The following is a 24,853-nucleotide window of genomic DNA, read 5'->3' on the forward strand; positions in this document are numbered from 1 at the left end:
TGAGTGAGTGAGCGAGTGAGTGAGTGAGCGAGTGAGTGAGTGAGTGAGCGAGCGAGTGAGTGAGCGAGCGAGTGAGTGAGTGAGCGAGCGAGTGAGTGAGCGAGTGAGTGATTAAGCGAGCGAGTGGGTGAGTGAGTGAGTGAGCGAGTGAGTGAGTGAGTGAGCGAGTGAGTGAGTGAGCGAGTGAGTGAGTGAGTGAGTGAGCGAGCGAGTGGGTGAGTGAGCGAGCGAGTGGGTGAGTGAGCGAGTGAGTGAGTGAGTGAGCGAGTGAGTGAGTGAGTGAGCGAGTGAGTGAGTGAGCGAGTGAGTGAGTGAGTGAGTGAGCGAGCGAGTGGGTGAGTGAGCGAGCGAGTGGGTGAGTGAGCGAGTGAGTGAGTGAGTGAGCGAGCGAGTGAGTGAGTGAGCGAGCGAGTGAGTGAGCGAGTGAGTGATTAAGCGAGCGAGTGGGTGAGTGAGTGAGTGAGCGAGTGAGTGAGTGAGTGAGCGAGTGAGTGAGTGAGCGAGTGAGTGAGTGAGTGAGCGAGCGAGTGAGTGAGCGAGCGAGTGAGTGAGTGAGCGAGCGAGTGAGTGAGCGAGTGAGTGATTAAGCGAGCGAGTGGGTGAGTGAGTGAGTGAGCGAGTGAGTGAGTGAGTGAGCGAGTGAGTGAGTGAGCGAGTGAGTGAGTGAGTGAGTGAGCGAGCGAGTGGGTGAGTGAGCGAGCGAGTGGGTGAGTGAGCGAGCGAGTGGGTGAGTGAGCGAGTGAGTGAGTGAGTGAGCGAGTGAGTGAGCGAGTGAGTGAGTGAGTGGGTGAGTCAATAAATAAATAATAATTATTTATTTAATCTGACAGAATTAAGGTCATGAGGCCTTCTCTTCCATCCTACCAGGTAGCACATATAAATATAAAAAAGAAATACAAACACAGATGAAAATAATAGATATTAAATTAAAGCCCTATAGAGGGTCAACAGAATCAAAAGAACACTACAGAGCTCTCAACAAGCTAATACAAGAAAAAAGAAAGGAAACAGAGATAGCAATGATGATAGTGATAACTGATAATAATAATAGCAAAAACAATAGTAATAATAATAATAATAATAATAATAACAGTAATAAATACATTACATATTTGTCAATTTACAACAGCATAGTTACAATATTTACTATATGTCACGGGTTAAGCCGAAGTTGCGCAACCTGACAGGTTTTCAACACGCAAATAAATAAGTAATTAAATAAATAAATAGGTGATTTAGCACACTGTGCATCTGCCTTCCATAACGGATTTCCGTCGCATTTTTCAGCCGCAATTTCCCTTGCAAGAACGCGTTTTCAGGTACATTTAAATGTTTCCCCTCCCATTACCCCATACATACATACATACATACATACATACATACATACATACATACATGCACGCATGCGCACACGCACACACACCCTCACACACTCACTCTCACTCACACACTCACACTCACACTCACTCTCATTCACTCACACTCACTCTCATTCACTCACACTCACTCTCATTCACACACACTCACTCTCATTCACACACACACTCACACTCATACTCTCACCCTCACACACTCACACACACTCTCACTCACACACTCACACTCACTCTCATTCACACACTCACTCACACACTCACACTCATACTCTCACTCACTCACACACTCTCACACTCTCACTCTCACTCACACTCTCACTCTCACTCACACTCTCACTCACACACTCACTCTCACTCACACTCTCACACTCTCACTCTCACACTCATATTCTCACTCTCACACTCTCTCACTCACACACACACTCTCACTCACACACTCATACTCACACTCTCACTCTCACTCACACACTCACACTCTCACTCTCACTCACACACTCTCACTCTCACTCTCACACTCACACTCTCACTCTCACTAACACTCAAACTCTCACTCTCACTCTCACTCACTCTCTCTTTCTTGTTGCATATAATATCAAACATTTACCCTATGATTGTCGCATAAAATTTTTTCATACCAACGAGGGTTACACAGTCAGTTCCAGTGGAAGGGAGTAAATCTCTAATACCTGCCAGGAATCTAATATGATGTTATTTAATTTTTATCCAGACTGTCACCGACGTGTGCTGTAGGGAAGTAATTTGGAATAAAAAGTTGTGCCCCCAGGACTTTTGGAAAGAACGCACCAAACCAATCCGTTAGAGTAGCTTTTAAGTTGTCACAGTCGTCTGTTTGAAATTTGTGTAAGTTCTAACCGTTTTAAAGTGCTTGGAGCCATACAAACGTGAACATAAATAAAGTCCTGAAAAATTGCTGTTTAATATATATTGTGCCTCTTGTACTCTCTGCAGCGTAGCACGAGGGGATGGAAGATATACTGCAAAAGGGGGACGCCACCTTCTTTCCAATTTTTTCCTGCGCCAGTGGACTACAAACGTCACCGTATTTCGCATTCATGATGTTTTGATATCATGTGTTGTCGTTTAACTGCATTTTTTCTCCTTGTTATGGCCAATAAATGTCTCCCCTTCTTTATAGTCCGAGCAACATGAAACCCAGGCTCCGTAGCGGCCTCCACTCACTTCTGGACAAAAGAGTTACCCCTTCCTACCCCTTTCGTGTTGCTCTCCTGGTAGAAACGATAGGGCGTCAATTTTCCGGCTTTGGAAAGCTCACGGGATATTTTCTCAGGTTCTTCCTGCTGCCTTTCTTGTTTCTATTAATACTGATCGTAAATATCACCAGTCTTTTCTTGCAGCTCAAGTGATGGCACTAACATACCAGACCTGGATACGATCCCCAGCATCTCCGTTCTATAGGAACAGTGTACCAGTTTTTTTTATAGTGATGAGCTTACAAGCAAACATTCTGATGGGGGCAGATGAAAAAGTTAAATTTTTTTCTTCCACCAAGTTAATAGTGTCAAAAGAAGTGCTTACATAAATTTTAGCCAGGTGCACGTAGTTATGGCAACAAACACGCCTAGCGCTCCATTCACAATGACGCGTTTCGGAAATGTGTTGTAACTCCGTAATTATGCATGTATGAATTAGAATGATAATTTGGAATTATCCGGTTTTGATTGAAAATACTGATTTTACCATACTGTTTCTCATGGACATGATCGAGTTTGAATATAAATAGCAGCATATTTAGAAAGATGCCTCTCTAAACATAGCCTACTGAAACCGTAAAAAAATCATTTTCTGTTTTCGGTGAGAATGACCGGTTTTGTTAGCAACCTCCACAAGCAATCTGTGAAATTTAGTGTATCTAAACACAAACTTGCCACTCTCACATAAGCCCGCCATTGGTCCCTATCCTGAGCAAGATTAATCCATTCTCTACCATCATATCCCACCTTCCTCAAATCCATTTTAATATTATCTTCCCATCTACGTCTCCGCCTCCCCAAAGGTCTTATTCCCTCCGGTCTCCCAACTAACACTCTATGTGCATTTCTGGATTCACCCATACGTACTAGATGCCCTGCCCATCTCAAATGTCTGGATTTAATGTTCCTAATTATGTCAGCTGAAGAATACAATGCGTGCAGTTCTGCGTTGTATAACTTTCTCCATTCTCCTGTAACTTCATCCCTCTTAGCCCCAAATATTTTCCTAAGAATCTTGTTCTCAAATACCCTTAATCTCTGTTCCTCCCTCAAACTAAGGGTCCAAGTTTCACATCCATACAGAACAATCGGTATTATAACTGTTTTATAAATTCTAACTTTCAGATTTTTTGACAGCAGACTGGATGATGAAAGCTTCTCAACCGAATAATAACAGGCATTTCCCATATTTATTCTGCGTTTAATTTCCTCCTGAGTATCATTTATATTTGTTACTGTTGCTCCAATATAGGGTAAACAAGAGTCTGTTGGACAGTCGGGCATGTTGGACACTCTGTACTTTAACGTGTTACCACGCCACTTGTGGGCACCACATTCTGCTAGAAGTCAATGACGGACGTAGCCCACTCGTGGCTACTTCCGTCATTGACTTCTAGCAGAATGTGGTGCCCACAAGTGGCGTGGTAACACGTTAAAGTACAGAGTGTCCAACATGCCCGACTGTCCAACAGACCCTAGTTTATCCTATTTTAATTTTTCCACCTCCTCGAAGCCATTTCGTATAATACTCTGGTCACGACACATAATCATATACTTAGTCTTTTTGGAATTTACTTCCAAACCTATCGCTTTACTTACTTCAAGTAGAATTTCCGTGTTTTCCCTCATCGTTTGTGGATTTTCTCCTAACATATTCACGTCATCAGCATTGACAAGAAGCTGATGTAACCCGTTCAATTCCAAACCCTCTGTGTTATATTAACTAACAAAAAACAGACTTTGATAATTGCATTATGATTAATAGTTATGAAGGTGATGGAAGTGATAATCCCAGTGATGGTAGCAGGAATTTAAGATGAGAGCAACGTATGAAGGAAACGCAGGAAACCGGGAGATATTGATCAACCCGGCACAGCGGAGTGTAGACAAGGCTTAACAAAACACGGCAGTCAAACTGTGTGGCAGGTTTTCTTCAAGTACTGTTATTTCCTCTGTGTTATCATTATTCATTACAATAACGAATGCATTTGTTTTTCTTACGACTCAAGTGTAGTCATTAGTCATGTTTTTTAGGACAGATATTTTAATTATTCATCTCTGAACAATTTTGTCAAAATTTCGCTTTCATATTTAAATTTTCTTTTGAAGCAGAGTTATCATATCTTTAAACGTAAAATTGAGGACACCATACTAATCGCACCCTTCAAACGCCTAAATAATATCTTACAGATTAAATTTACACAATTACGTAAAGTCGTTCAATTTCAAACAATTAAAGTTTATTTATTTATTTATTTACTTACTCACTTATTTACTCATTTATTTGTATTTACTTATTTACTCGTATTAATTTATATATTTATTTATGTAATTATTTATTTATTTACTCACTTATTTACTCATTTACTCGTATTTATTTATATATTTACTCTTATTTATTTATTTATGCTTTTATTTATTTATTTAGTTACTTATTTATGCTTTTATTTATTTATTTATTTATTTATTTATTTCCTTACTCATTTATTTAATCATTTACTCGTATTTATTTATTTATATATTTACTCTTATTTATTTATATATTTATTTATTTATTTACTCAAATACTCGTATTTATTTATTTACCAGTATTTATTTATTTATTTATATATATTTACTCTTATTTATTTATTTACTTATTTATTTATTTAGTCATTTATTTACTCATTTACTCGTATTTATTTATATAAATGTACTCTTATTTATTTGTTTATTTATTTATTTACTTACTTTATTTATTTATTTATTTTATTAGTAATTGCAACATAAAATATAATATAAACAGTTAAGACTTTAGCTCACTCCTGAAAGAGTACAACTCGTGCTCAGGGGCGGATTCCTGAATTGAAATTAAGAAGTACATAATACAATTTATCTTATGTCTACTACACAATAAGAATATATAAATTTAAATTTGCAATTTTTCATTATTTATAAAATGCATACGTCCAATTTTCGGATATTTACGTTGATTTTGAAAATTTCTTCGGATGGTAATTTGACTCTTGAAAATGAGGACATTTCCGGGAAAGTGATAGATAGATGAATTTAATGTCATCCAGCGATTTACAGCCATAGACAACGTCAGAGTAGATATATATAATACATGGCTAGTACAATATGAATAAATGTAAGAATAAAAAAAATAAATATACAATTACCAGATAATCACAAAAACAGGTTAAAAGTTTTACAAGAAATGGTATAAAATCAGGTTAAAATGTGCAGATTTGTACAGATTTGTCAATTACATGAGGTTAAAACAAATAGTATCTAAAACGTAATATTGCTAAAATCATTGACACTGTAGATTGGATTTGCCATCAAAGTCCTTCTCACCATCCTTCTGAAAGTAAAATATGACGTGTTTCTGACATGCAATGGTAAAGAATTATAAAGTTTATAAGATATGGAAATAAAACTATTGCTTGTAATACTATATTTGTACTTGGTGAAATATATGTCAAGTCTGGAACGGGTAGAATGATTATGAATGGATGAACAAGTAGGAAGATTATGCACATTACGCTTAACATACAGAAGACATATGGTAACTCTCTTTGGAAGAAACGTTATGATGTCTTCGTTTTATTTTCATGATAATTTTATATCCCATACCGACTTCTAAATTACATTTCAGGAAATAAATAAGCAGTCAGTTTAATTCAGGAACTCCCTGTGAATAATATCATTTCCAAGAAGTGTTGTGACGATGGGGATAAGCCACAGAATATCTCCTCGTATTGGGATATTGATTTAACAGGATTTTCCTGAAATCGCTTTTCCACCCAGGGACATGAGCTTGCTGTGACTGAAAGCTGTTCAAAGAACGAATCTTGTTTACTACAGGAAACATACTCTGAAAAAAAAACAACAGCTTCACGAGAGAATCCGTTATGACACACTTAACTCTATTTTATTTCTCCCTTCAATGTATAGCATAAACCTCAAGGAACTTCAGTTCTGCAAACTGCGAGAGCTGTGTAACTATTTTATGTCGTAATGTTGGCAGAGATTGCTAGGGCTACGAGTCCCACATGAATCGTTTACAAAACCAACTCGAGGTAGTTTTTGTTTCATTGTGTTGGTCGGTGTATAATTTATTACTAAATCTTGTTGCAGGACGCATCCAATACCCTTCTTATGTGTACAGCGTTGCTATCTAGTCCTCGTATAAATTTTGTATAGGCAAACTCTCTCTATATTCTGGAATTGCACTATTTTCTTTTAGTGTTCCACAACCCAACCGCTCTGCCGGTTTATCAGAAACACTAAACTACATCGTTATGGTCTCTCGGTTAAAAAAAAGAACCGAGAGGAGGGGCAGAAGCGTTTACACCGAAACATCTATACAGAATTCGACAAGGTAACTAATGTCTATGCCATTGGCGCTTCACAATCTGCAGTTGCTATGGAAACAAAAGCGAATCGATTCCTACTAGTTAAAATGGCGGACGATTGAATTCTAGAAATGGATTCCCCATCTCTGTGAACTCAGAGCCATCTATATGGCGATCAGCCATCAAACAAGTAAACTGTTTTCTAGAAAAACAAAAGAATCTGCATTCGAAGCGTTTTATTTTTGTTTTACTTTTCTGCATCCAGCAATTCATCGGTTTTGTGCAATGTTCTCCCCATTCGCTGTTTTTACTTTCTCTTGTACGAAATACTCTGTAAATATTTTCACAGAGAGGAAAAAAAATCATCTCAGAATATTTACTTATACGATTCAGATAAACGCTGAGTTGGAAAAGTAGCTTCCATTTTATTTTACTTTCAGTCCTTTCATTTTCTTAATTTATTTTTACCATAAAAACCATCATCGTCAACATAAAATTTTCTTACATACGTATACAGATTATCCCGTTATTATGTACCTTAAAGGTGTGCATCGTGTTATATATTTGAGGACAAAAAATATTACATGAAGTATTCGTAATTGTCTATACGGTGTGTATTTATAATAATAATTTCATATTTATATTTATAATAAAATTTATACTTTTCTTTTGTTAATACAATATGAAACGTAACTGGTCGTATATATTGATTGTAACAATGACAACATCCATGAATAATAAGGAAAGCTGTGGAATACCATATAAACTGCAGTTTCACTATTTTCGTGTAGTATTCTTATTAATGTTGTAAAATAAAAGTATATGAATAATTTAGCTCAGTGGTAGAGCGCTGGTACGTTCAACCAGAGGTCCCGGGATCGATACCCGGCCCCGGAACAATTTTTCCCTTGAAATTATTCAAATCTGCTTTACAGGGAGCTTCACCTGAAAGACTAGATTTGCACAATATATACGTCACTGTGTACGTTAACAGAAAATCACAATTCCAAGTCACACAGAGATTGTGTGCACTCGATGTGGGTCTCTGGCGTTTCGTCAGTCCACGCGAGTTGTGTGGATATAAAGGGAAAGGTTGAGACGGTGTCGGGTGGAGTTCCCGGGTAGCTCAGTGGTAGAGCGCTGGTACGTTCAACCAGAGGTCCCGGGATCGATACCCGGCCCCGGAACAATTTTTCCCTTGAAATTATTCAAATCTGCTTTACAGGGAGCTTCACCTGAAAGACTAGATTTGCACAATTTAAAATCAATTCATATTAAACAACTAGCCGTACCCGTGCGCTCCGTTGCACCCGTTAGAAATAAATATAAAGCAATTACATAATTAAAATAGGACATGTGGTCCAGGTAACATCCGTGCTTGATAGAAGGATAAATCGTTTAATATGTTACTTAATTTAAATTGTATTTAAAAAATTAAAATGTGATCATTTTGATTCAGAGACCACTCGTTAGGAAGAACAACTTTTATAACAGCGCAACGTACTCTGTTTGGCTCATTATCCAATTTTTTTGCATTGCATTTATTGCATATATTTTATGTATTTTAACACGATTCAATTGAGCATAGTTAAAATTTGAATTATAAAATAATGGATTGCTAAGCTAACGTACTATTACTGCATACTAAATCAATACACTCTCATTGTTCGTTAATTCTCTGAGATGAAAATTAATGTGTACATAAAAATTATTTTAGGAAATACAGGAAACGAATGTACAGAATAGCCTATCAAGTTTTCTGTGCATAAGAAGCTATTTTAATCTTACCTGTCCTCGATTCACTCAGAAGTTACCGTAATAACATTATAGCAAGCATTATGTCCATCTGAAGAAACTACACTTTCCAATGGTGAAATAATAATTAATTATACAAATCGGTTAATTTAGCTTCCGATATTGCTTCATACAAACACAGAAACATTCTCTGTAGGCTATGTTTCATAGCTTTCGATTGTTGTTGTCCAAGGCCCCTTATAGACGAAGTCATTTGTTTTTATTTCATTACACCGCCTTAGATGACAGTTATTCTAATTTTAAAACTCGCTTGTCTCATTAAATATCAGTCCTAGCAATATTTATCAAAGAATAAAACTTATCAGAAATCGGTTTTAAAGAAACTTTTGTTATGTACCATGTTTAAAAAAAATCAGTAATAAGCGAGATATTTCGATTTATTTAATTCTGGCCCCCTTATAACCTCCCTTTTAAATAACGTATTTTGAATGCCTTATAGCCTAAAATCTAAGTTACAACGAACTTAATTTATATTCCAATTTTCATTGAAATTCGTTCAGCCATTATCGCGTGAAAAGGTAACAAATATCCAGACTGACAGACACACAAACAAATATTTCTAAAAAGCAATTTTCGGTTTCAGAATGGTTAATTATACATGTTAACACCAGTTATTTTTGGAAAATCGAAAATTACCAGAAAAATTTCGGCTACAGATTTATTGTTAGTATAGATAACGTGAACATGTCATAAAAGTCGAATTTACATGTTTCTAAAAAACTAATCTCAGGAAAATAGCTTCCCACCACGCCATGTTTGCTAAAGGCCTCGGAAAAGATATAGGCCTTAATTTTGTATCGGCATTTCTTTTGCAGTCCAGTGTACACCTCTGCAGAGGCATATGCATGTGACGTCAGCAGTTTACTGGTAGGCCGTGACTCTCCATGGGCTGTCGTGCAAGAGGTTACATTTATTTTAAAATAAATAGTCCTGATCGTCTAATGCAGGATTGCAGAATATTATTAGGAAATTGAGAAATTATCCGAATGCATAAAGCGTCAGAAATTGTAGCCACAATTAAAGGCAGAAAACTCCGATGTCTTGAATGACGTGCAGTGAAAAAATTACATTATTTATTAAGGTGAATAAAATAATGTGATTTCCTGGCACTAGTTGAATTTGCAACAGATCACATAGGTGATCAATGTATTCACTGCGTGTTACATTCCTGTTACTAATATGCTTCTAAAAATGATATTTTTCTCCGTTCAACAAGACTACGTCATAAATCATAAAAATGGCTCAAAAATGAACACTTCAATAATTACACGTTGCTGCGTTGTAATTGAGTAAAATTAACACGGAGGTGCGATAAAATGCTACAAGATGATTAATTTTCGCGCCTATTTGTGCATTTTAAAGGCGGAGTAATACATATTCATGCGCGTATCCGGCCAGACCTCGTTGTATGACAGGATCCTTAATCAACAGTCATCTTAATTGCTTCGAGGAAACTCACGAGCGATATAGTCCTGCTTTAAATTTATTCAGCAAGCAAATTTCCCACCCGCTCAAGTTACTTTCATAAATTCTTCATTTTTTACGTGGTAAGGCAACATGGTGTCTATACAAAAACGTTTATGCATTGTTGAACACTCATTGAAAAGATAACGCCCGTGTTTTGTTTTCCATCTTTTCATTATATTTAGTTCCAAATCGAACTGAAGATGTCTCTGAATTGGAAATTCTTATACTTTAGATAAAATGTACCAAATTGTTGTGACTTTATTCCTCCATGTTTAGTTTCATGTTATAATTTGTGTTATCATTAATAAGTTTAGAAATAATAATTATTTAACATTTTCGTGTTGTGCGCCATGGAGCAGGATTTGCGTTTCATTTTTGTGACTGCATCGGGATGAAAAAAAAGAAGGTTGTATTCCGTTAATGTGTAATGATATGTTGCCAGGCGACGATAGGAAAAAAAAAGTGAAACGAATGAGATGTGTAAACAATATTCTTTAAAATTTAAGTATCAAAACACAGGGGTGCAATTTGAAATTTAAAAGCAGGGATGGAGGATTGCAAGGATGAGGGGATGAAACCAAAAATTCAAATGAAACTGGTTTCGAACTTCTCGCTCAATATTTAAATTGAACTGCATTTTGTTTAAATTAAATTTAATTTTATTATTTAGACTGGCAAGTTTTGAAATGAAAGGCGAATTTTTGCATGGATAATATTGTGACTCTGTGTCAGAATTTAAATAAAACTTTATGCAAAATAGCCTACGTGATGTAGAATTAATAGCATTTAGGTTTTATGACGCCCAGAAAGTTTAAACTGAATTAATTTATTACTGAATATGTTGTTCCTTGTATCTAAAAGTTTCAAATCCATTGTTTTGGTATTTTCAGAGATACCAGTTCCAAATAATATTAATTACGAATATTTAATTGATACATTATATTATATCGTTATTATAAAAGAAAAAAAAAAGACATCCAAATATTATTTATCAACCTAAAAAATGCAGTAATTTTAACAAACGAGTTCCCTTATAAACAGGGTTGTATTTCAGGCTTGGCGGGTCATGACGGAGCCAAGGTACTATTTTTCGAGGCCTGGCGACGCCTCGACACTTTTCTGATTTTCATGGTAAAGTAAAATTTTGCATTATTAAAGCCATGTTTTATTAATATTTTTAAAATTTCATAATGAGATCTACTCCGCAGACTTCACCTCTTTATCTAGATTCCAGCCGATGTATTTTTGTTTGAGATTCCGTAAGAATTCCAGCGAAAATAATGATGATGATGATGATGATGACGACGACGACGACGACTCCGACGACAAAAAGCAACTATTGAATGTACTACCGAAATCCCAGAGCCGAAGCACTTTTCTGTTCAGAAATACACCACTGTTTGTAAAAGTCATATTTTGTAGTTCATTTTCAGAGTGGCCAGTACATCATCAACAGCAATTAAAATGCATTAATATTTATTTATTTATTTATTTTTATTTACGTCCTTATTTATTTATTTATTTATTTATTTGTGTATATGTTTACTTATTTATTTATTTATTTACTCATTTATTTATTTATTTTTTATTTACTTATTTACTTATTTGTTTATTTATTTACTTATTTATTTATTTATTTTTTTTATTTACGTACTTACTTACTTATTTATTTATTTATTTGTTTATTTATTTATTTGTGTATTTGTTTATTTATTTATTTTTTATTATTTACTTATTTATTTATTTATTTATTATTTACTTATTTATTTACTTATTTATTTATTTTTTATTTGCTTATTTACTTATTTATTTATTTATTTACTTATTTATTTATTTGTGTATTTGTGTATTTATTTATTTATTTATTTATTTATTATTTAGTTATTTATTTATTTATTTATTTACTTATTTATTTACTTATTTATTTATTTTTTATTTGCTTATTTATTTATTTATTTATTTATTTATTTATTTGTGTATATGTTTATTTATTTATTTATTGATTTATTTATTTATTTATTTATTTATTTATTTATTTATTTACTCATTTATTTATTTATTTATTTTTTATTTACTTATTTACTTATTTGTTCATTTATTTACTTATTTATTTATTTTTTTATTTACGTACTTATTTACTTATTTATTTATTTATTTATTTATTTATTTATTTATTTATTTATTTATTTATTTATTTATTTATTTATTTATTCATTTATTTATTTGTTTGTTTGTTTATTTATGTGTTTATTTATTTATTTGTGTATTTGTTTATTTATTTATTTATTTATTTATTATTTACTTATTTATTTATTTATTTATTATTTACTTATTTATTTACTTATTTATTTATTTTTTATTTGCTCATTTACTTATTTATTTATTTATTTATTTATTTATTTATTTATTTATTTATTTATTTGTGTATTTGTGTATTTGTGTATTTATTTATTTATTATTTACTTATTTATTTATTTATTTACTTATTTATTTATTTTTTATTTGCTTATTTATTTATTTATTTATTTATTTATTTATTTATTTATTTATTTATTTATTTATTTATTTATTTATTTACTTACTTATTTTTACAATCGCAAACCAACTATATAATAGGTGTTTTATTCGTAACTAAGCCAATTTTGTGCATTATCTCTTTACTATTGCTTAAAATTATGTATACAATCACAAATTTATGTAATATTCTTGCAATTTCTCTACATCTTCGATTATAATTTCTAATTTTATTTAATTTTGTTTTAACTGAAAGTAATTATTGCATTAGTATTTAGTATTGCTTACTGCCTCTTAATTAGTGTATTTATATTGTAACTATGACTCAGGTCTACTATTAATTCTTTAAAATTGTGTATTATCACTACATAATGTATTTCACATGTAACAAACTACAACCCTAATATACCAAAGGTAAAATAGGGTTTCAATATTTGGATAACAATAATAATAATAATAATAAAAATTCTTATTTATATATTTATTTCTTTATATATTTATTTATTTATTTATTTATTTGTTTGTTTGTTTATTTGTTTATTTAATTATTTATTTATTATTTACTTACTTATTTATTTCTATATTTATTTATTTATTTATTAATTATATATTTATTGATTTATTTATTTATCTATCTGTCTGTCTGTCTATTTATTTATTTCATAAAATATTGGAGCTCATATTACAACTTTATCCAAATTAATTTTTATAATGTTATACAGAATGAAGAAATGTTATTAAGATTGTGGACTACAATTTTTTAAGTTGAAGAGAATGGAAGAACCTCTTATGAAACCCTCGTCTTTCGATCCTTTTTCCGTCCAGTATAAATGCAGCCGGCGCCGGGGATCGAACCCTATTTCGTAGAATTCTAAACCAGCGCTGTAACAGGGAGCTATTGGAGAGGCTTCCAATGCCGTCTGGGCAGCATTAATGCCGCTGTACTCGTGTGGAGAAATATTCTACCTCTGAGAGACTGCGAGATACGGAGCACTGGTCGTGAACCTCCATCACGCCATCTCGCTAACGACTTAAAAGCATACACCACTTCCCGGGCTCATACATATCACAACATCTAGATTTATTGTGTAATAGCGGGCAATCATCCTGCAGACTAAACGCAGTTGCCTTGGTAACACATAGCGACACACAGTTGACTGTAGCAGTACTTCCAGAAAAAGAAACAAAATACTCCATTTACTTTTATATGTAAGAATTAAGATGATTGTCCAGCATAAACAAGAGTATATACCATTAGCTGAATGACTTTTCCTGATAAAGGTCTGGAAAAAAATCTTGGCACAACAAAGATGGGGGGGCAGATAATATTATGAAGGATTTCAAAGACATGACTTGAGAAGAATTTACAAATATCTATTGCAAGAACATAATTCATTCCTACATTCACTCATTCATTCGTTCATTCATTCATTCATTTAGTGTTCAGCCTAAGAACAGATCTTTCACTCCAAACCCACCTTTCTCCTATCTGCCTTCCTCTTCGTTTCTTCATAATTATGATCCATATATCTTAATGTCGTCTATGATCTGATATATTCTTCTAACCCGAACTCTTCTCCCGTTTACTATTTCTTCCAGTGCATCCTTCAGTAGGCAATGTCCATGTTTTCAGTTTTTCTTGGGAAAGATAAATGCAGTAGCTTCCCGTTCCTTTCCGCACACCACTCTCTCTTTCTTATTTACTTACTGGCTTTTAAGGAACAAGGAGGTTCATTGCCGCCCTCACATAAGCCCGCCATTGGTCCCTATCCTGAGCAAGATTAATCCAGTCTCTATCATCATATCCCACCTCCCTCAAATCCATTTTAATATTATTCTCCCATCTACGTCTCGGCCTCCCCAAAGGTCCTTTTCCCTCTGACCTCCCAATTAACAATCTATATGCATTTCTGGATTCGCCCATACGTGCTACATGCCCTGTCCATCTCAAACGTCTGGATTTAATGTTCCTAATTATGTCAGGTGAAGAATGCAATGCGTGCAGTTCTGTGTTGTGTAACTTTCTCCATTCTCCTGTAACTTCATCCCTCTTAGCCCCAAATATTTTCCTAAGAACCTTATTCTCAAACACCCTTAACCTATGTTCCTCTCTCAAAGTGAGAGTCCAAGTTTCACAACCATAAAGAACAACCGGTAATATAACTGTTTTATAAATTCTAACTTTTAGATTTTTTGACAGCAGACTGGATGATAAAAGCTTCTCAACCGAATAATAACACGCATTTCCCATATTTATTCTGTGTTTGATTTCCTCCCGAGTATCATTTATATTTGTTACTGTTGCTCCAAGATATTTGAATTTTTCCACCTCTTCAAAAGATAAATGTCCAATTTTTATATTTCCATTTCGTACAATATTCTGGTCACGAGACATAATCATATAAGTTAATTTGTCTTTTCGGGATTTACTTCCAAACCTATCTCTTTACTTGCTTCCAGTAAAATTCCCGTGTTTTCCCTAATCGTTTGTGGATTTTCTCCTAACATATTCACGTCATCCACATAGACAAGAAGCTAATGTAACCCGTTCAATTCCAAACCCTCTCTGTTATCCTGGACTTTCCTAATGGCTTCTAGAGCAAAGTTAAAAAGTAAAGGCGATAGTGCATCTCCTTGCTTTAGCCCACAGTGAATTGGAAACGCATCTGACAGAAACTGACCTATACGGACTCTGCTGCACGTTTCACTGAGACACATTTTAATTAATCGAACGAGTTTTTTGGGAATACAAAGATCAATAAGAATCTATACTAATAATAAATTTGTAGCCGAAATGTTTCTGGTAATTTTCGATTTTCCAAAAATAATTGGTCCTAACATATATAATTAACCACCCTGAAACCGAAAATCGCTCTTTTGAAATTTTTGTTTGTATGTCTGTCTGTCTGTCTGTCTGTATGTTTGTTACCTTTTCACGCGATAATGGCAGAACCGATTTCGATGAAAATTGGAATATAAATTAAGTTCGTTGTAACTTAGATTTTAGGCTATATAGCATTCAAAATACATTGTTTAAAAGGGGGGTTATAAGGGGTCTGAATTAAATAAATCGAAATATCTCGCTTATTATTGATTTTTGTGAAAAATATTACATAACAACAATTTCTTTAAAAATCATTTCCGATAAGTTTTATTCTTTTAAAAATTTTGATAGGACTGATATTTAATGAGATAAATGAGTTTTAAATTAAAATAACTGCCATCTAAGGCGGTGTATTGAAATAAAAAACAAATGACTTCGTCTATAAGGAGCCTTGGTCAACAACAATCGAAAGCTATGAATCATAGCCTACAGAGAATGTTTCTGTGTTTGTATGAAGTAATATCGGAAGCTAAATTAACCGATTTGTATAATTAATTATTATTTCACCATTGGAAAGTGTAGTTTCTCTAGATGGACATAATGCTATAATGTTATTACAGTAACTTCGGAGTGAATTGAGGACAGGTAAGATTAAAATAGCTTCTTATGCACAAACAACTTGATAGGCTATTCTGTGCATTCGTTTCCTGTATTTCTTAAAATAATGTTTATCTCAGAGAATTAACGAACAACGAGACTGTATTGATTTAGTATGCAGTAATAATATGTTAGCTTAGCATTCCATTATTTTATAATCCAAATTTCAACTATGCTCAATTGAATCGTGATAAAATACATAAAATACATATGAATTAAATGCAATGCAAAAAATTGGGTAATGAGCCAAGCAGATTATGTTGCGCTGTTGTAAAATAAAATTTGTTCCTACTGAGATTCAAGAGCCCCCATAACAAATTAAAAACTTACTTATCGGTGTACATCCGTTATCATCACATTTTTATATAATATAATATAATATAATATAATATAATTTAATTTAAGTTATTTAAGTTATTTGAAGGGTTCAGAGCCATAGTGGCCCAAGCGCCATTTACTGAATACGTAGAAAACAAGGGTTAAAATTAAGTTATCATAATTCAATGGAAACATATAGCAAGTAAAATAAAGTATAGAGGAAAGTGCCCTAAACAGGACTCGTCCCCCTAATGCGGACCCCCGGTCTCCTGGCTCTGCATTCTCCTGAACTCCAGCAGAACTAAGTGTAAATAGTAGTTTAGGCTTCTACCACTCTGTAGCGGAGCACACACGTCGCCCGCTTCACTTGTTGCTTATCAATCTGCAATTACGTGTTTTGACAGTGGAAAAAGTTTTTACACTGTGCTACATTTTTTGTTTTTTCTCCTAGATATTGGCAGGTAAGCCATTCGATCTATATATATCCTTAAATGGTAAGGTTTAAGGTTACTGCTTGTCATTAAACCGTTTAATTTAGATGTTTGGTTAAAAATCTATTGAGTTAACAAAGTGTTGGCTATAGTCGCGTAAACCGGACCCCCCTTCAGTTGCCTAAACCGGACCCCTTATTTTTTCATGTTTAAAGTCTACCTGTATTTGTACACACTCTTAATCTATTGGAATTTTGTTCCAAATTTCAAGAGAATAATGGGGAAGGAAGGAATAATCTTTACAGCGTACCATTCAGGGTGGATCCAAATGAACTCCTTCACTCAGTGCTTTCGACACTTCATCGAGTTTGCCAATCCTACAAAGGAAAAACCTGTGCTGTTGCTCTTCAATGGCCACTTTAGCCACACACAGAATATTGATCTGATCAACTTGGCAAAAACAAATCATGTTACAATTGTGTCGCTGCCACCTCACTCTTCACACAAACTACAATCTTTGGACAAAACTTTCATGGTTCCCCTGAAAGTTCACTACAGCCAGGAAATCAGGCAGTGGTTGAAGAGGCAAACAAAAAACGAGATTTCTCTTTCTATGAATCTGTGTTAAAGAAACGAACAGCAGAAAATCAGAGCTTTCCAGAGAACGGAGAAGAATGTGATGTGAACGAACCACAAGTTATTGTAGAGTTTGACCCAAATCAACAATCAACATCTTCGGCAGGTCAGAGTGTTCCTCTGTCATCAGATACACTTGAGAATCCTCAGGGTTCCACATCTTCTAAGACAAGCCCGTTTGACATCACTCATATTCCAAAATTAAAAAAGAAGTTCTCGAATAGGGGGCGAAAGATCTGCAGTTCTACGGTCATCACATCTACGTCTTATGAAGCCCAATTGGTGGAAGCTATGAAAGCTAAAGAAGCAATGGAAGCTGAACAACAAGCACGGAATCGTGCTCAAGGACGCAAAAGCAATCGCGGCCAGGGACGTGGTTCAGAAGTACAGCCTTCAAGAAAAGGGAAAGGGTTCGTGAAAAATCGTCTAAATGTTGTGAAAAATGTGAGAATCAAGCACTGAAGATGAAAACAACGTGACCTCTGGAATATCTGAAATATCTGAATTGGATCTCTTCTCGAAAGTTTTCCCATCCAAAGATGACGCTTGGTATGTGTGTTTTGTGACAGAAAATTTTCGGAGGATGTTAAAGGGGAACTTTGGGTCATTTGCGTTATGTGCTGGAACTGAAAAGGACATGAACATCTGCGATTTTTGTCGCTAAACGATTTAATTCTGTTGTACGTTTTGTGTATCTTTTTTTTAATACATCCTATATCTCTTTTTAAAAACTAATACGTGTAATTGTAATATTATACTTTATTCTTTGAAACTAGATTATGTTATCTCATATTTAAAACCTTTTTCCAAATTTGTTTAGTGTTATTTTGTTTAATTTTACAAAGGGTCCGATTTCGGCAACTATTTTTCAAATCGCCAAAGTGTAAGGTTATTGAAAATAATTTTTTTTCATACCAATTTTTTATTATATTTTCTAAAAGTAAAATGTAAATGCTGCATAACATTATAAAGTAAATATTACATGCTTTTAAAACATAATTTTTTAATATTTTAAATTTTTTAAAAATCAAAAACAAAATGGGGGTCCGGTTTTGGGCACTTTCCTCTACACATTAAATCTAAAAGATACGTCAGTCTTCATTACAGTATGGTTGCATGTAATAACAATTAAGAAACATGTTAAAGGAATTGTCATTGCACCAAATGAGTGTCTCTGGACCGAAATGATCGCATTTTAATTATTTAAACACAATTTGAATTAAGTAACATATTAAACGATTTATCCTTCTATCAAATATGAAACTTCCCTGGACCAAATGTCCTATTTTAATTATGTAATTACTATATATTTATTTCTAACGGGTACAGCGGAGCGCACGGGTACGGCTAGTATCATATAAAACTTCTCTCTTAACCGAGTTATATGCCTTTTAGAAAATTTTGAATAACTGATGCACTGTACCCTTATACTCTCATTTTTTCTCCAATATCTGTCGAATACAAAATATCTGATCAATAGTTGATCTATTACGCCTAAAACCACACTGATGGCTTCATATTTTCTCTGAATAGTGAGTGTTGTGGACAAGTATCACCGTGTGTGTATACAACCAACAGAACTTCAACATCATCTGCACAATCATAAGGTGCTTTGAAAAATCTAAATAACTGTTCCTGTTTTTCAATGAAAAGTCCTGCATTTCTGAAAGAATGTTCTGCATTTTAAAATGTATACATGGCAACACTAAACGAGAAAGTAAACACATATCTGCTTTAGCGTCGACAATGCTGGTTGTTGACGAGTGTTGAAGAATCCAAATGAGGCAACAGAGGAGGGAGGAAGGTTAATGCCACTCCTCCCACTCCTGCAGGCAAGACAAGTTGCAAAGAGTTATCACTCAGAACGAACTTGGGTTATTCACTAGCTTGCTGGAATATGAAGTTGAGCAACTTCCACGACACTTGCTCGTAACTACTTTGAACCCTGCCTTCACCTTCAGACCTCCGCGTGTCTTGATACACAACTTTATATGATTCTGCAGCGTTGTAAGTTTTATTTCCTCCAGACGTCGCCATCATTAAAATGGGAGTAACGTTTCATTCGAGAGATCAAACTTGCACAACTACGTGGAGTCTCTACTCCACACCTCCAGTGTAGTTCTTAGCATCAACACCAGAAATTGTTTACTTTCTACGAATAAGATCCTTCTTGGAAGCAGACAGGCATAAAACACACAACTTTCAGTTAATTTAAAGTATAGACATTGCCTGACAGATATTAATTACGTTCAACAGCTTGCAAAACAAAAATTAATCCTCTTCACAATCTTGCGTTCTACTTTCGCTGAAAAACAGACAAATGGCTTTAAATATGCTTTTATTTGTCTGTCTTTTTGTCTAGAACGGTTGTCTGCACCTACATACTTACTAACTTACTGGCTTTTAAGGAACCCGGAGGTTCATTGCCGCCCTCACATAAGCCCGCCATTGGTCCCTATTCTGAGCAAGATTAATCCATTCTCTACCATCATATCCCACCTCCCTCAAATCCATTTTAATTCCCATCTACGTCTCGGCCTCCCTAAAGGTCTTTTTCCCTCCGGCCTCCCAACTAACACTCTGTATACATTTCAGGATTCGCCCATACGTGCTACATACCCTACTCATCTCAAACGTCTGGATTTAATGTTCCTAATTATGTCAGGTGAAGAATACAATGCGTGCAGTTCTGTGTTGTGTAACTTTCTCCATTCTCCTGTAACTTCATCCCTCTTAGCCCCAAATATTTTCCTAAGCACCTTATTCTCAAACACACTTAACCTATGTTCCTCTCTCAAAGTGAGAGTCCAAGTTTCACAACCATAAAGAACAACCGGTAATATAACTGTTTTATAAATTCCAACTTTCAGATTTTTTGACAGCAGACTGGATGATAAAAGCTTCTCAACCGAATAATAACAGGCATTTCCCATATTTATTCTGTGTTTAATTTCCTCCCGAGTATCATTTATATTTGTTACTGTTGCTCCAAGATATTTGAACTTCTCCACCTCTTCAAAAGATAAATTTCCAATTTTTATATTTCCATTTCGTACAATACTCTGGTCATGAGACATAATCATATACTTTGTCTTTTCGGTATTTACTTCCAAACCTATCTCTTTACTTGCTTCAAGTAAAATCCCCGTGTTTTCCCTAATCATTTTTGGATTTTCTCCTAACATATTCACGTCATCCGCATAGACAAGCAGCTGATGTAACCCGTTCAATTCCAAACTCTCTCTGTTATCCTGGACTTTCCTAATGGCATACTCTAGAGCAAAGTTAAAAAGTAAAGGTGATAGTGCATCTCCTTGCTTTAGCCCACAGTGAATTTGAAACACATCTGACAGAAACTGACCTATACAAACTCTGCTGTAAGTACCTACATCCGCACTAAATTACGTACACAATAAATGAAATTAATCTAAAAATAAATTATTTCATGGACGAAAAAAATTGGACTAAAATTGAACTCGAAGAAATCACAAGCAATTATAATGGGATATCAACGACTGTTAAGTAAATTAAACACAGGTGACTTGTCTCCTGTTAAAATGAATGAAATTATTATCCCTTACAGCACCCGTGGCGAAAATGTGATCGTGCGCCGAGCCACTATGTAACTGCAACGTGCATAACACCTATGGAGGGAGGCGGACACATGAAGGAGAAGTGAAGCAACTGTCTGACTTATTAACGGATTTTCATTTTCCTTACGTCAAGCACTTAAATATAATTTTATACAGTATAAGGTTACAAACTAATGTTTAGTACGTGTAACGAAGAAAGAAATGAACAATAAATGAACAATATCACAACCTAAAATTAACTGTCTTCAGAATGTCTATGTGACAGAGTTTCAAAATCAGGAATTATGTCACTTAACTACCCGTCGTAGTTCATGACGAAGGTATTTGTCTGTCAGTCGTGATCTAAATTTGGTTTTACTATTTCCATTGTTGAAAATAATTTTTCACAAACGTAAGTTGTAGCGAACATGGCTTCAATAGAGCAAGAGAAAGAACGAAGCTTCGGGTATTTATTTTTTGGCAAAGATTTGAAAAGTTCAACATTTGTCAAGTCCTTACATCTAGCTTTCATTGTAACATCACATTGTAAATATGTGAGTTTAAATTGAAGATCTAACCGCATTATTCGTACATCTGCTGAAAAAGAATCGACGTACAGAGATGATGATGGTGATGATGATGATGATGATGATGATGATGATGATGGCACTTAACCTTTTAATGTTTCGTGAGTAACATGTTCAGGGACATCATTTTATTTTTACTAACATTTTTTAATATTAACCTGTCTATACCTTTAGAGAACCGGAAACACCGCTTGCTCCCCCCTCCAAGACTGGAGTTCGATGATACTGGCGTAAAACACAAATCACTCTACTAGGTATAGGAAGGAAGAAAAGTAGTTCATCCATTTACGTAAACTAGGAAATATCGCGATTTTGAGTTTGATAATTTTCATTAGGTTTTTCTTTAATCAAAGTACAGTACTGTATTAAGAATAAGTGTTTTTACTCACGAAGTGAGTTATCCATGCGAACGTATTCATTATGCAGTGTATATTATACTGTCTACAGCACATTAGCGTACAATATAGAGAAAGAAGTTAAATTGAAAAATAATCATAATATGAATATTTAAACACAATTTTGAAAATGGTGGCCGTTCATTTCGATACAGGCTTCAGTTCTTTTGTGCATAATCGCACTATAGACTATTGCATCTAATTCCAATTGCCAGTTTCGTCCTTCGTACTAGTAACTCATGTTGAAATATTTCTGTACCTACTCTACGTACTGTAAATTCAATCTTCACTTCTGCCCGACCCGAAAATATAAAATTACTCAGACATGCTATCTACTGTCCGTCCAAGTGGTTATGCCGCATGATTGTAGAAAGGGAGGAAATCACGTGACAGTTAATTACTTAACGAGGCCCTTTTATTTAAGTTAAATTAAACAGCTGTATAATATTACGTAAACTCCCAATTCCTAAGAGAAATTAATGTTTTCAGAAAAGAGCTAAGACAGCCCAGCTATTACAGAGGGGCGAGCAGAAGCAGATGGGGGAAATCGGGATGCGACGTAGGCAAACGGACAGTACCTGTGCGAAAATATGATTCAATATTGAAAGCTCTTTCGTCACTGGAAAACGCGAACATATTTCTGGAACGTACTATACTCAGTAACTCAGTACTGCTTACTATCTGCGGTCTTGGTTCTGTGTGGAGTTGGAACTTCCTTAGTAGAAGGGGTGGGAGTGAAATACATTCAAAAACTCAGGTACAATAAAAATTGAAGTAAAAATAAAATGATGTCCCTGTAGTATAATACCGTTTTATGTTGTACAACCGATTTCCTCGTATATTGCAATTGTGGTGCTATCCTTGTTTACAAATCAGGGTACTTTGTTGTCTGTCTATGTATATTGTGGTGGTGCTAGAGTGTGTTCGATCGGAAGTACATTAGCACATTTACTGTTACAGTATATATTAGACTAATATAAAATCCTAAAAACATGATATTTTGGAAATAAAAAAAACAGAAGAAATAACACAATATCATTACACATCATGTTTAATAGACCGAGTTGTAGAGTCTGTATAATTTTGGCAATTTATATCTTTTACACCCTGTATACAGGTACTCTTGTTTACTGCAGAAGCTCAATGCGTTATATATCTTATTTAGCAACATTATGAGGCCCATTTCTTTTTTCTGGGACTGTACATCTATTATCACGCAGTACATCTCTCTTGACGATATGTGTCAGGAGAGGAAAAATATTGTTTGTATACATCTGAAGTCTGATTAGTGTAATATGTACCTAGCCAGTGATGTATGCAATGGAGGGGAATAAGAACTGGTCATCCTGCCACGTTATCTCCTGGCTTAGTTGCTTCATGAGTGAAGCCTTATTGGTGTCACTTGCGAGGTTCAAACCTGTCTTTGGACAGATGAATAACTTACAACAAAATAATTGTACAAAGATGACATGTATTAAATTTACAACAATTCTTGCTTCAAAGCTCTGTAATGTCATGGAAAGAATATACATAGCGGGTTGAGTTTGAGAGGGTGGTAAAAGGGTAAGGGAGGGGAAAAACTATAGACTCTCCAAGGAGTACAATCTCGTGGCGTTGTATTGTATTGTATTGTATTGTATTATATTGTATTGTATTCAGTTATTTACATTACATTGTATTCGTACATCGTTTCACAGGTAAAATATGGAACATGTCAACAAATCTTAATAGTACTATAAAGTCTTAATTATAGTCACAGTCTAGTTGAAATATATTGTGACAGCGACGTGAGATTCGAACTCACGACCAGCTCCCGCAAGAAAGCAGATCGCGCGGGGACGGCGCGCGGCGGAGAGAAGTAAGGGGGAAGGGCCTACGCGGCGAGAGAGTGGAGAGGGAGTTTGCGCGCGCATCTTCTGCTTGCCTAGAGAGGCCGAGAAATCCGTCGAAGTGGAAGACTCGCGAATTCGAACTTTCGAGGCTACGTCGCTGTGGTTATAAATTACGGACGCGAAGGAACGACAGTAGTTTTCAGTTATTCAGTCAGTGAGTAAGCCAGAGCAAGCAAGCCAGACTTGTGTGCCAGAGTTCGACTCGAGTGTGCGTCCGCATCTGCGTCAGCATCCGAAGGCCTGAGTTCGAGTGCAGTGGACCGCAGTTGGAGGGACCTGAGTTCGAGTACAGTGAACTGTCTCTGAAGGTCTGTGGTTCGAGATACTGTGAACTCGAGTGACTGAGCTAGAAGAACTGTGAACTGAGAACTGATAGTTCTGATTTGTAAATAGTGCTTTGTAAATATTAGTTAAGATTAACAGTTCATTTTTGTTCGTACTAGTCCAAGTAAATTGTCATTGTCATCAGTGGAGTGCTATAACGAATACTGTGTTGAGTGAAAATCCAATTGTTGACGAGAGCGTTTAAGGCGAATTGTAGAAAGGAATTATTGTTGTGACGAATAAATTACATTGTTGTTACTAATAAAGTTCACAATATACAGAAGAGTTTTACAATATGGTCTACTAGTACAACTAAAGGGGTTAGTATCGATACTTAATACAAGACAGAAATATTAATGAAACGTTGTTGAATGTCATAAATTCACCTACAGAATAGAAGGCGTGAGAAATTAGGTACTTCTTTGCTTCCTAAATAAGCTTATGTTTTGAGTTTGATTTTTTACGGTGCTTAT

At 34.8% G+C, this 24,853-nt stretch overlaps 1 protein-coding gene across 1 annotated transcript in view; it reads left to right on the forward strand.

Moving 5' to 3' along the window:
* The window catches only part of LOC138706707 (neuroligin-4, X-linked-like), a 638,906-nt gene that overhangs the window by 475,373 nt on the left and 138,680 nt on the right, over window positions 1-24,853 (forward strand). The gene's annotated exons all lie outside the window — the stretch shown is intronic.

Source organism: Periplaneta americana, chromosome 9 (genome assembly GCF_040183065.1).
Source record: "Periplaneta americana isolate PAMFEO1 chromosome 9, P.americana_PAMFEO1_priV1, whole genome shotgun sequence".
NCBI lineage: Eukaryota > Metazoa > Arthropoda > Insecta > Blattodea > Blattidae > Periplaneta > Periplaneta americana.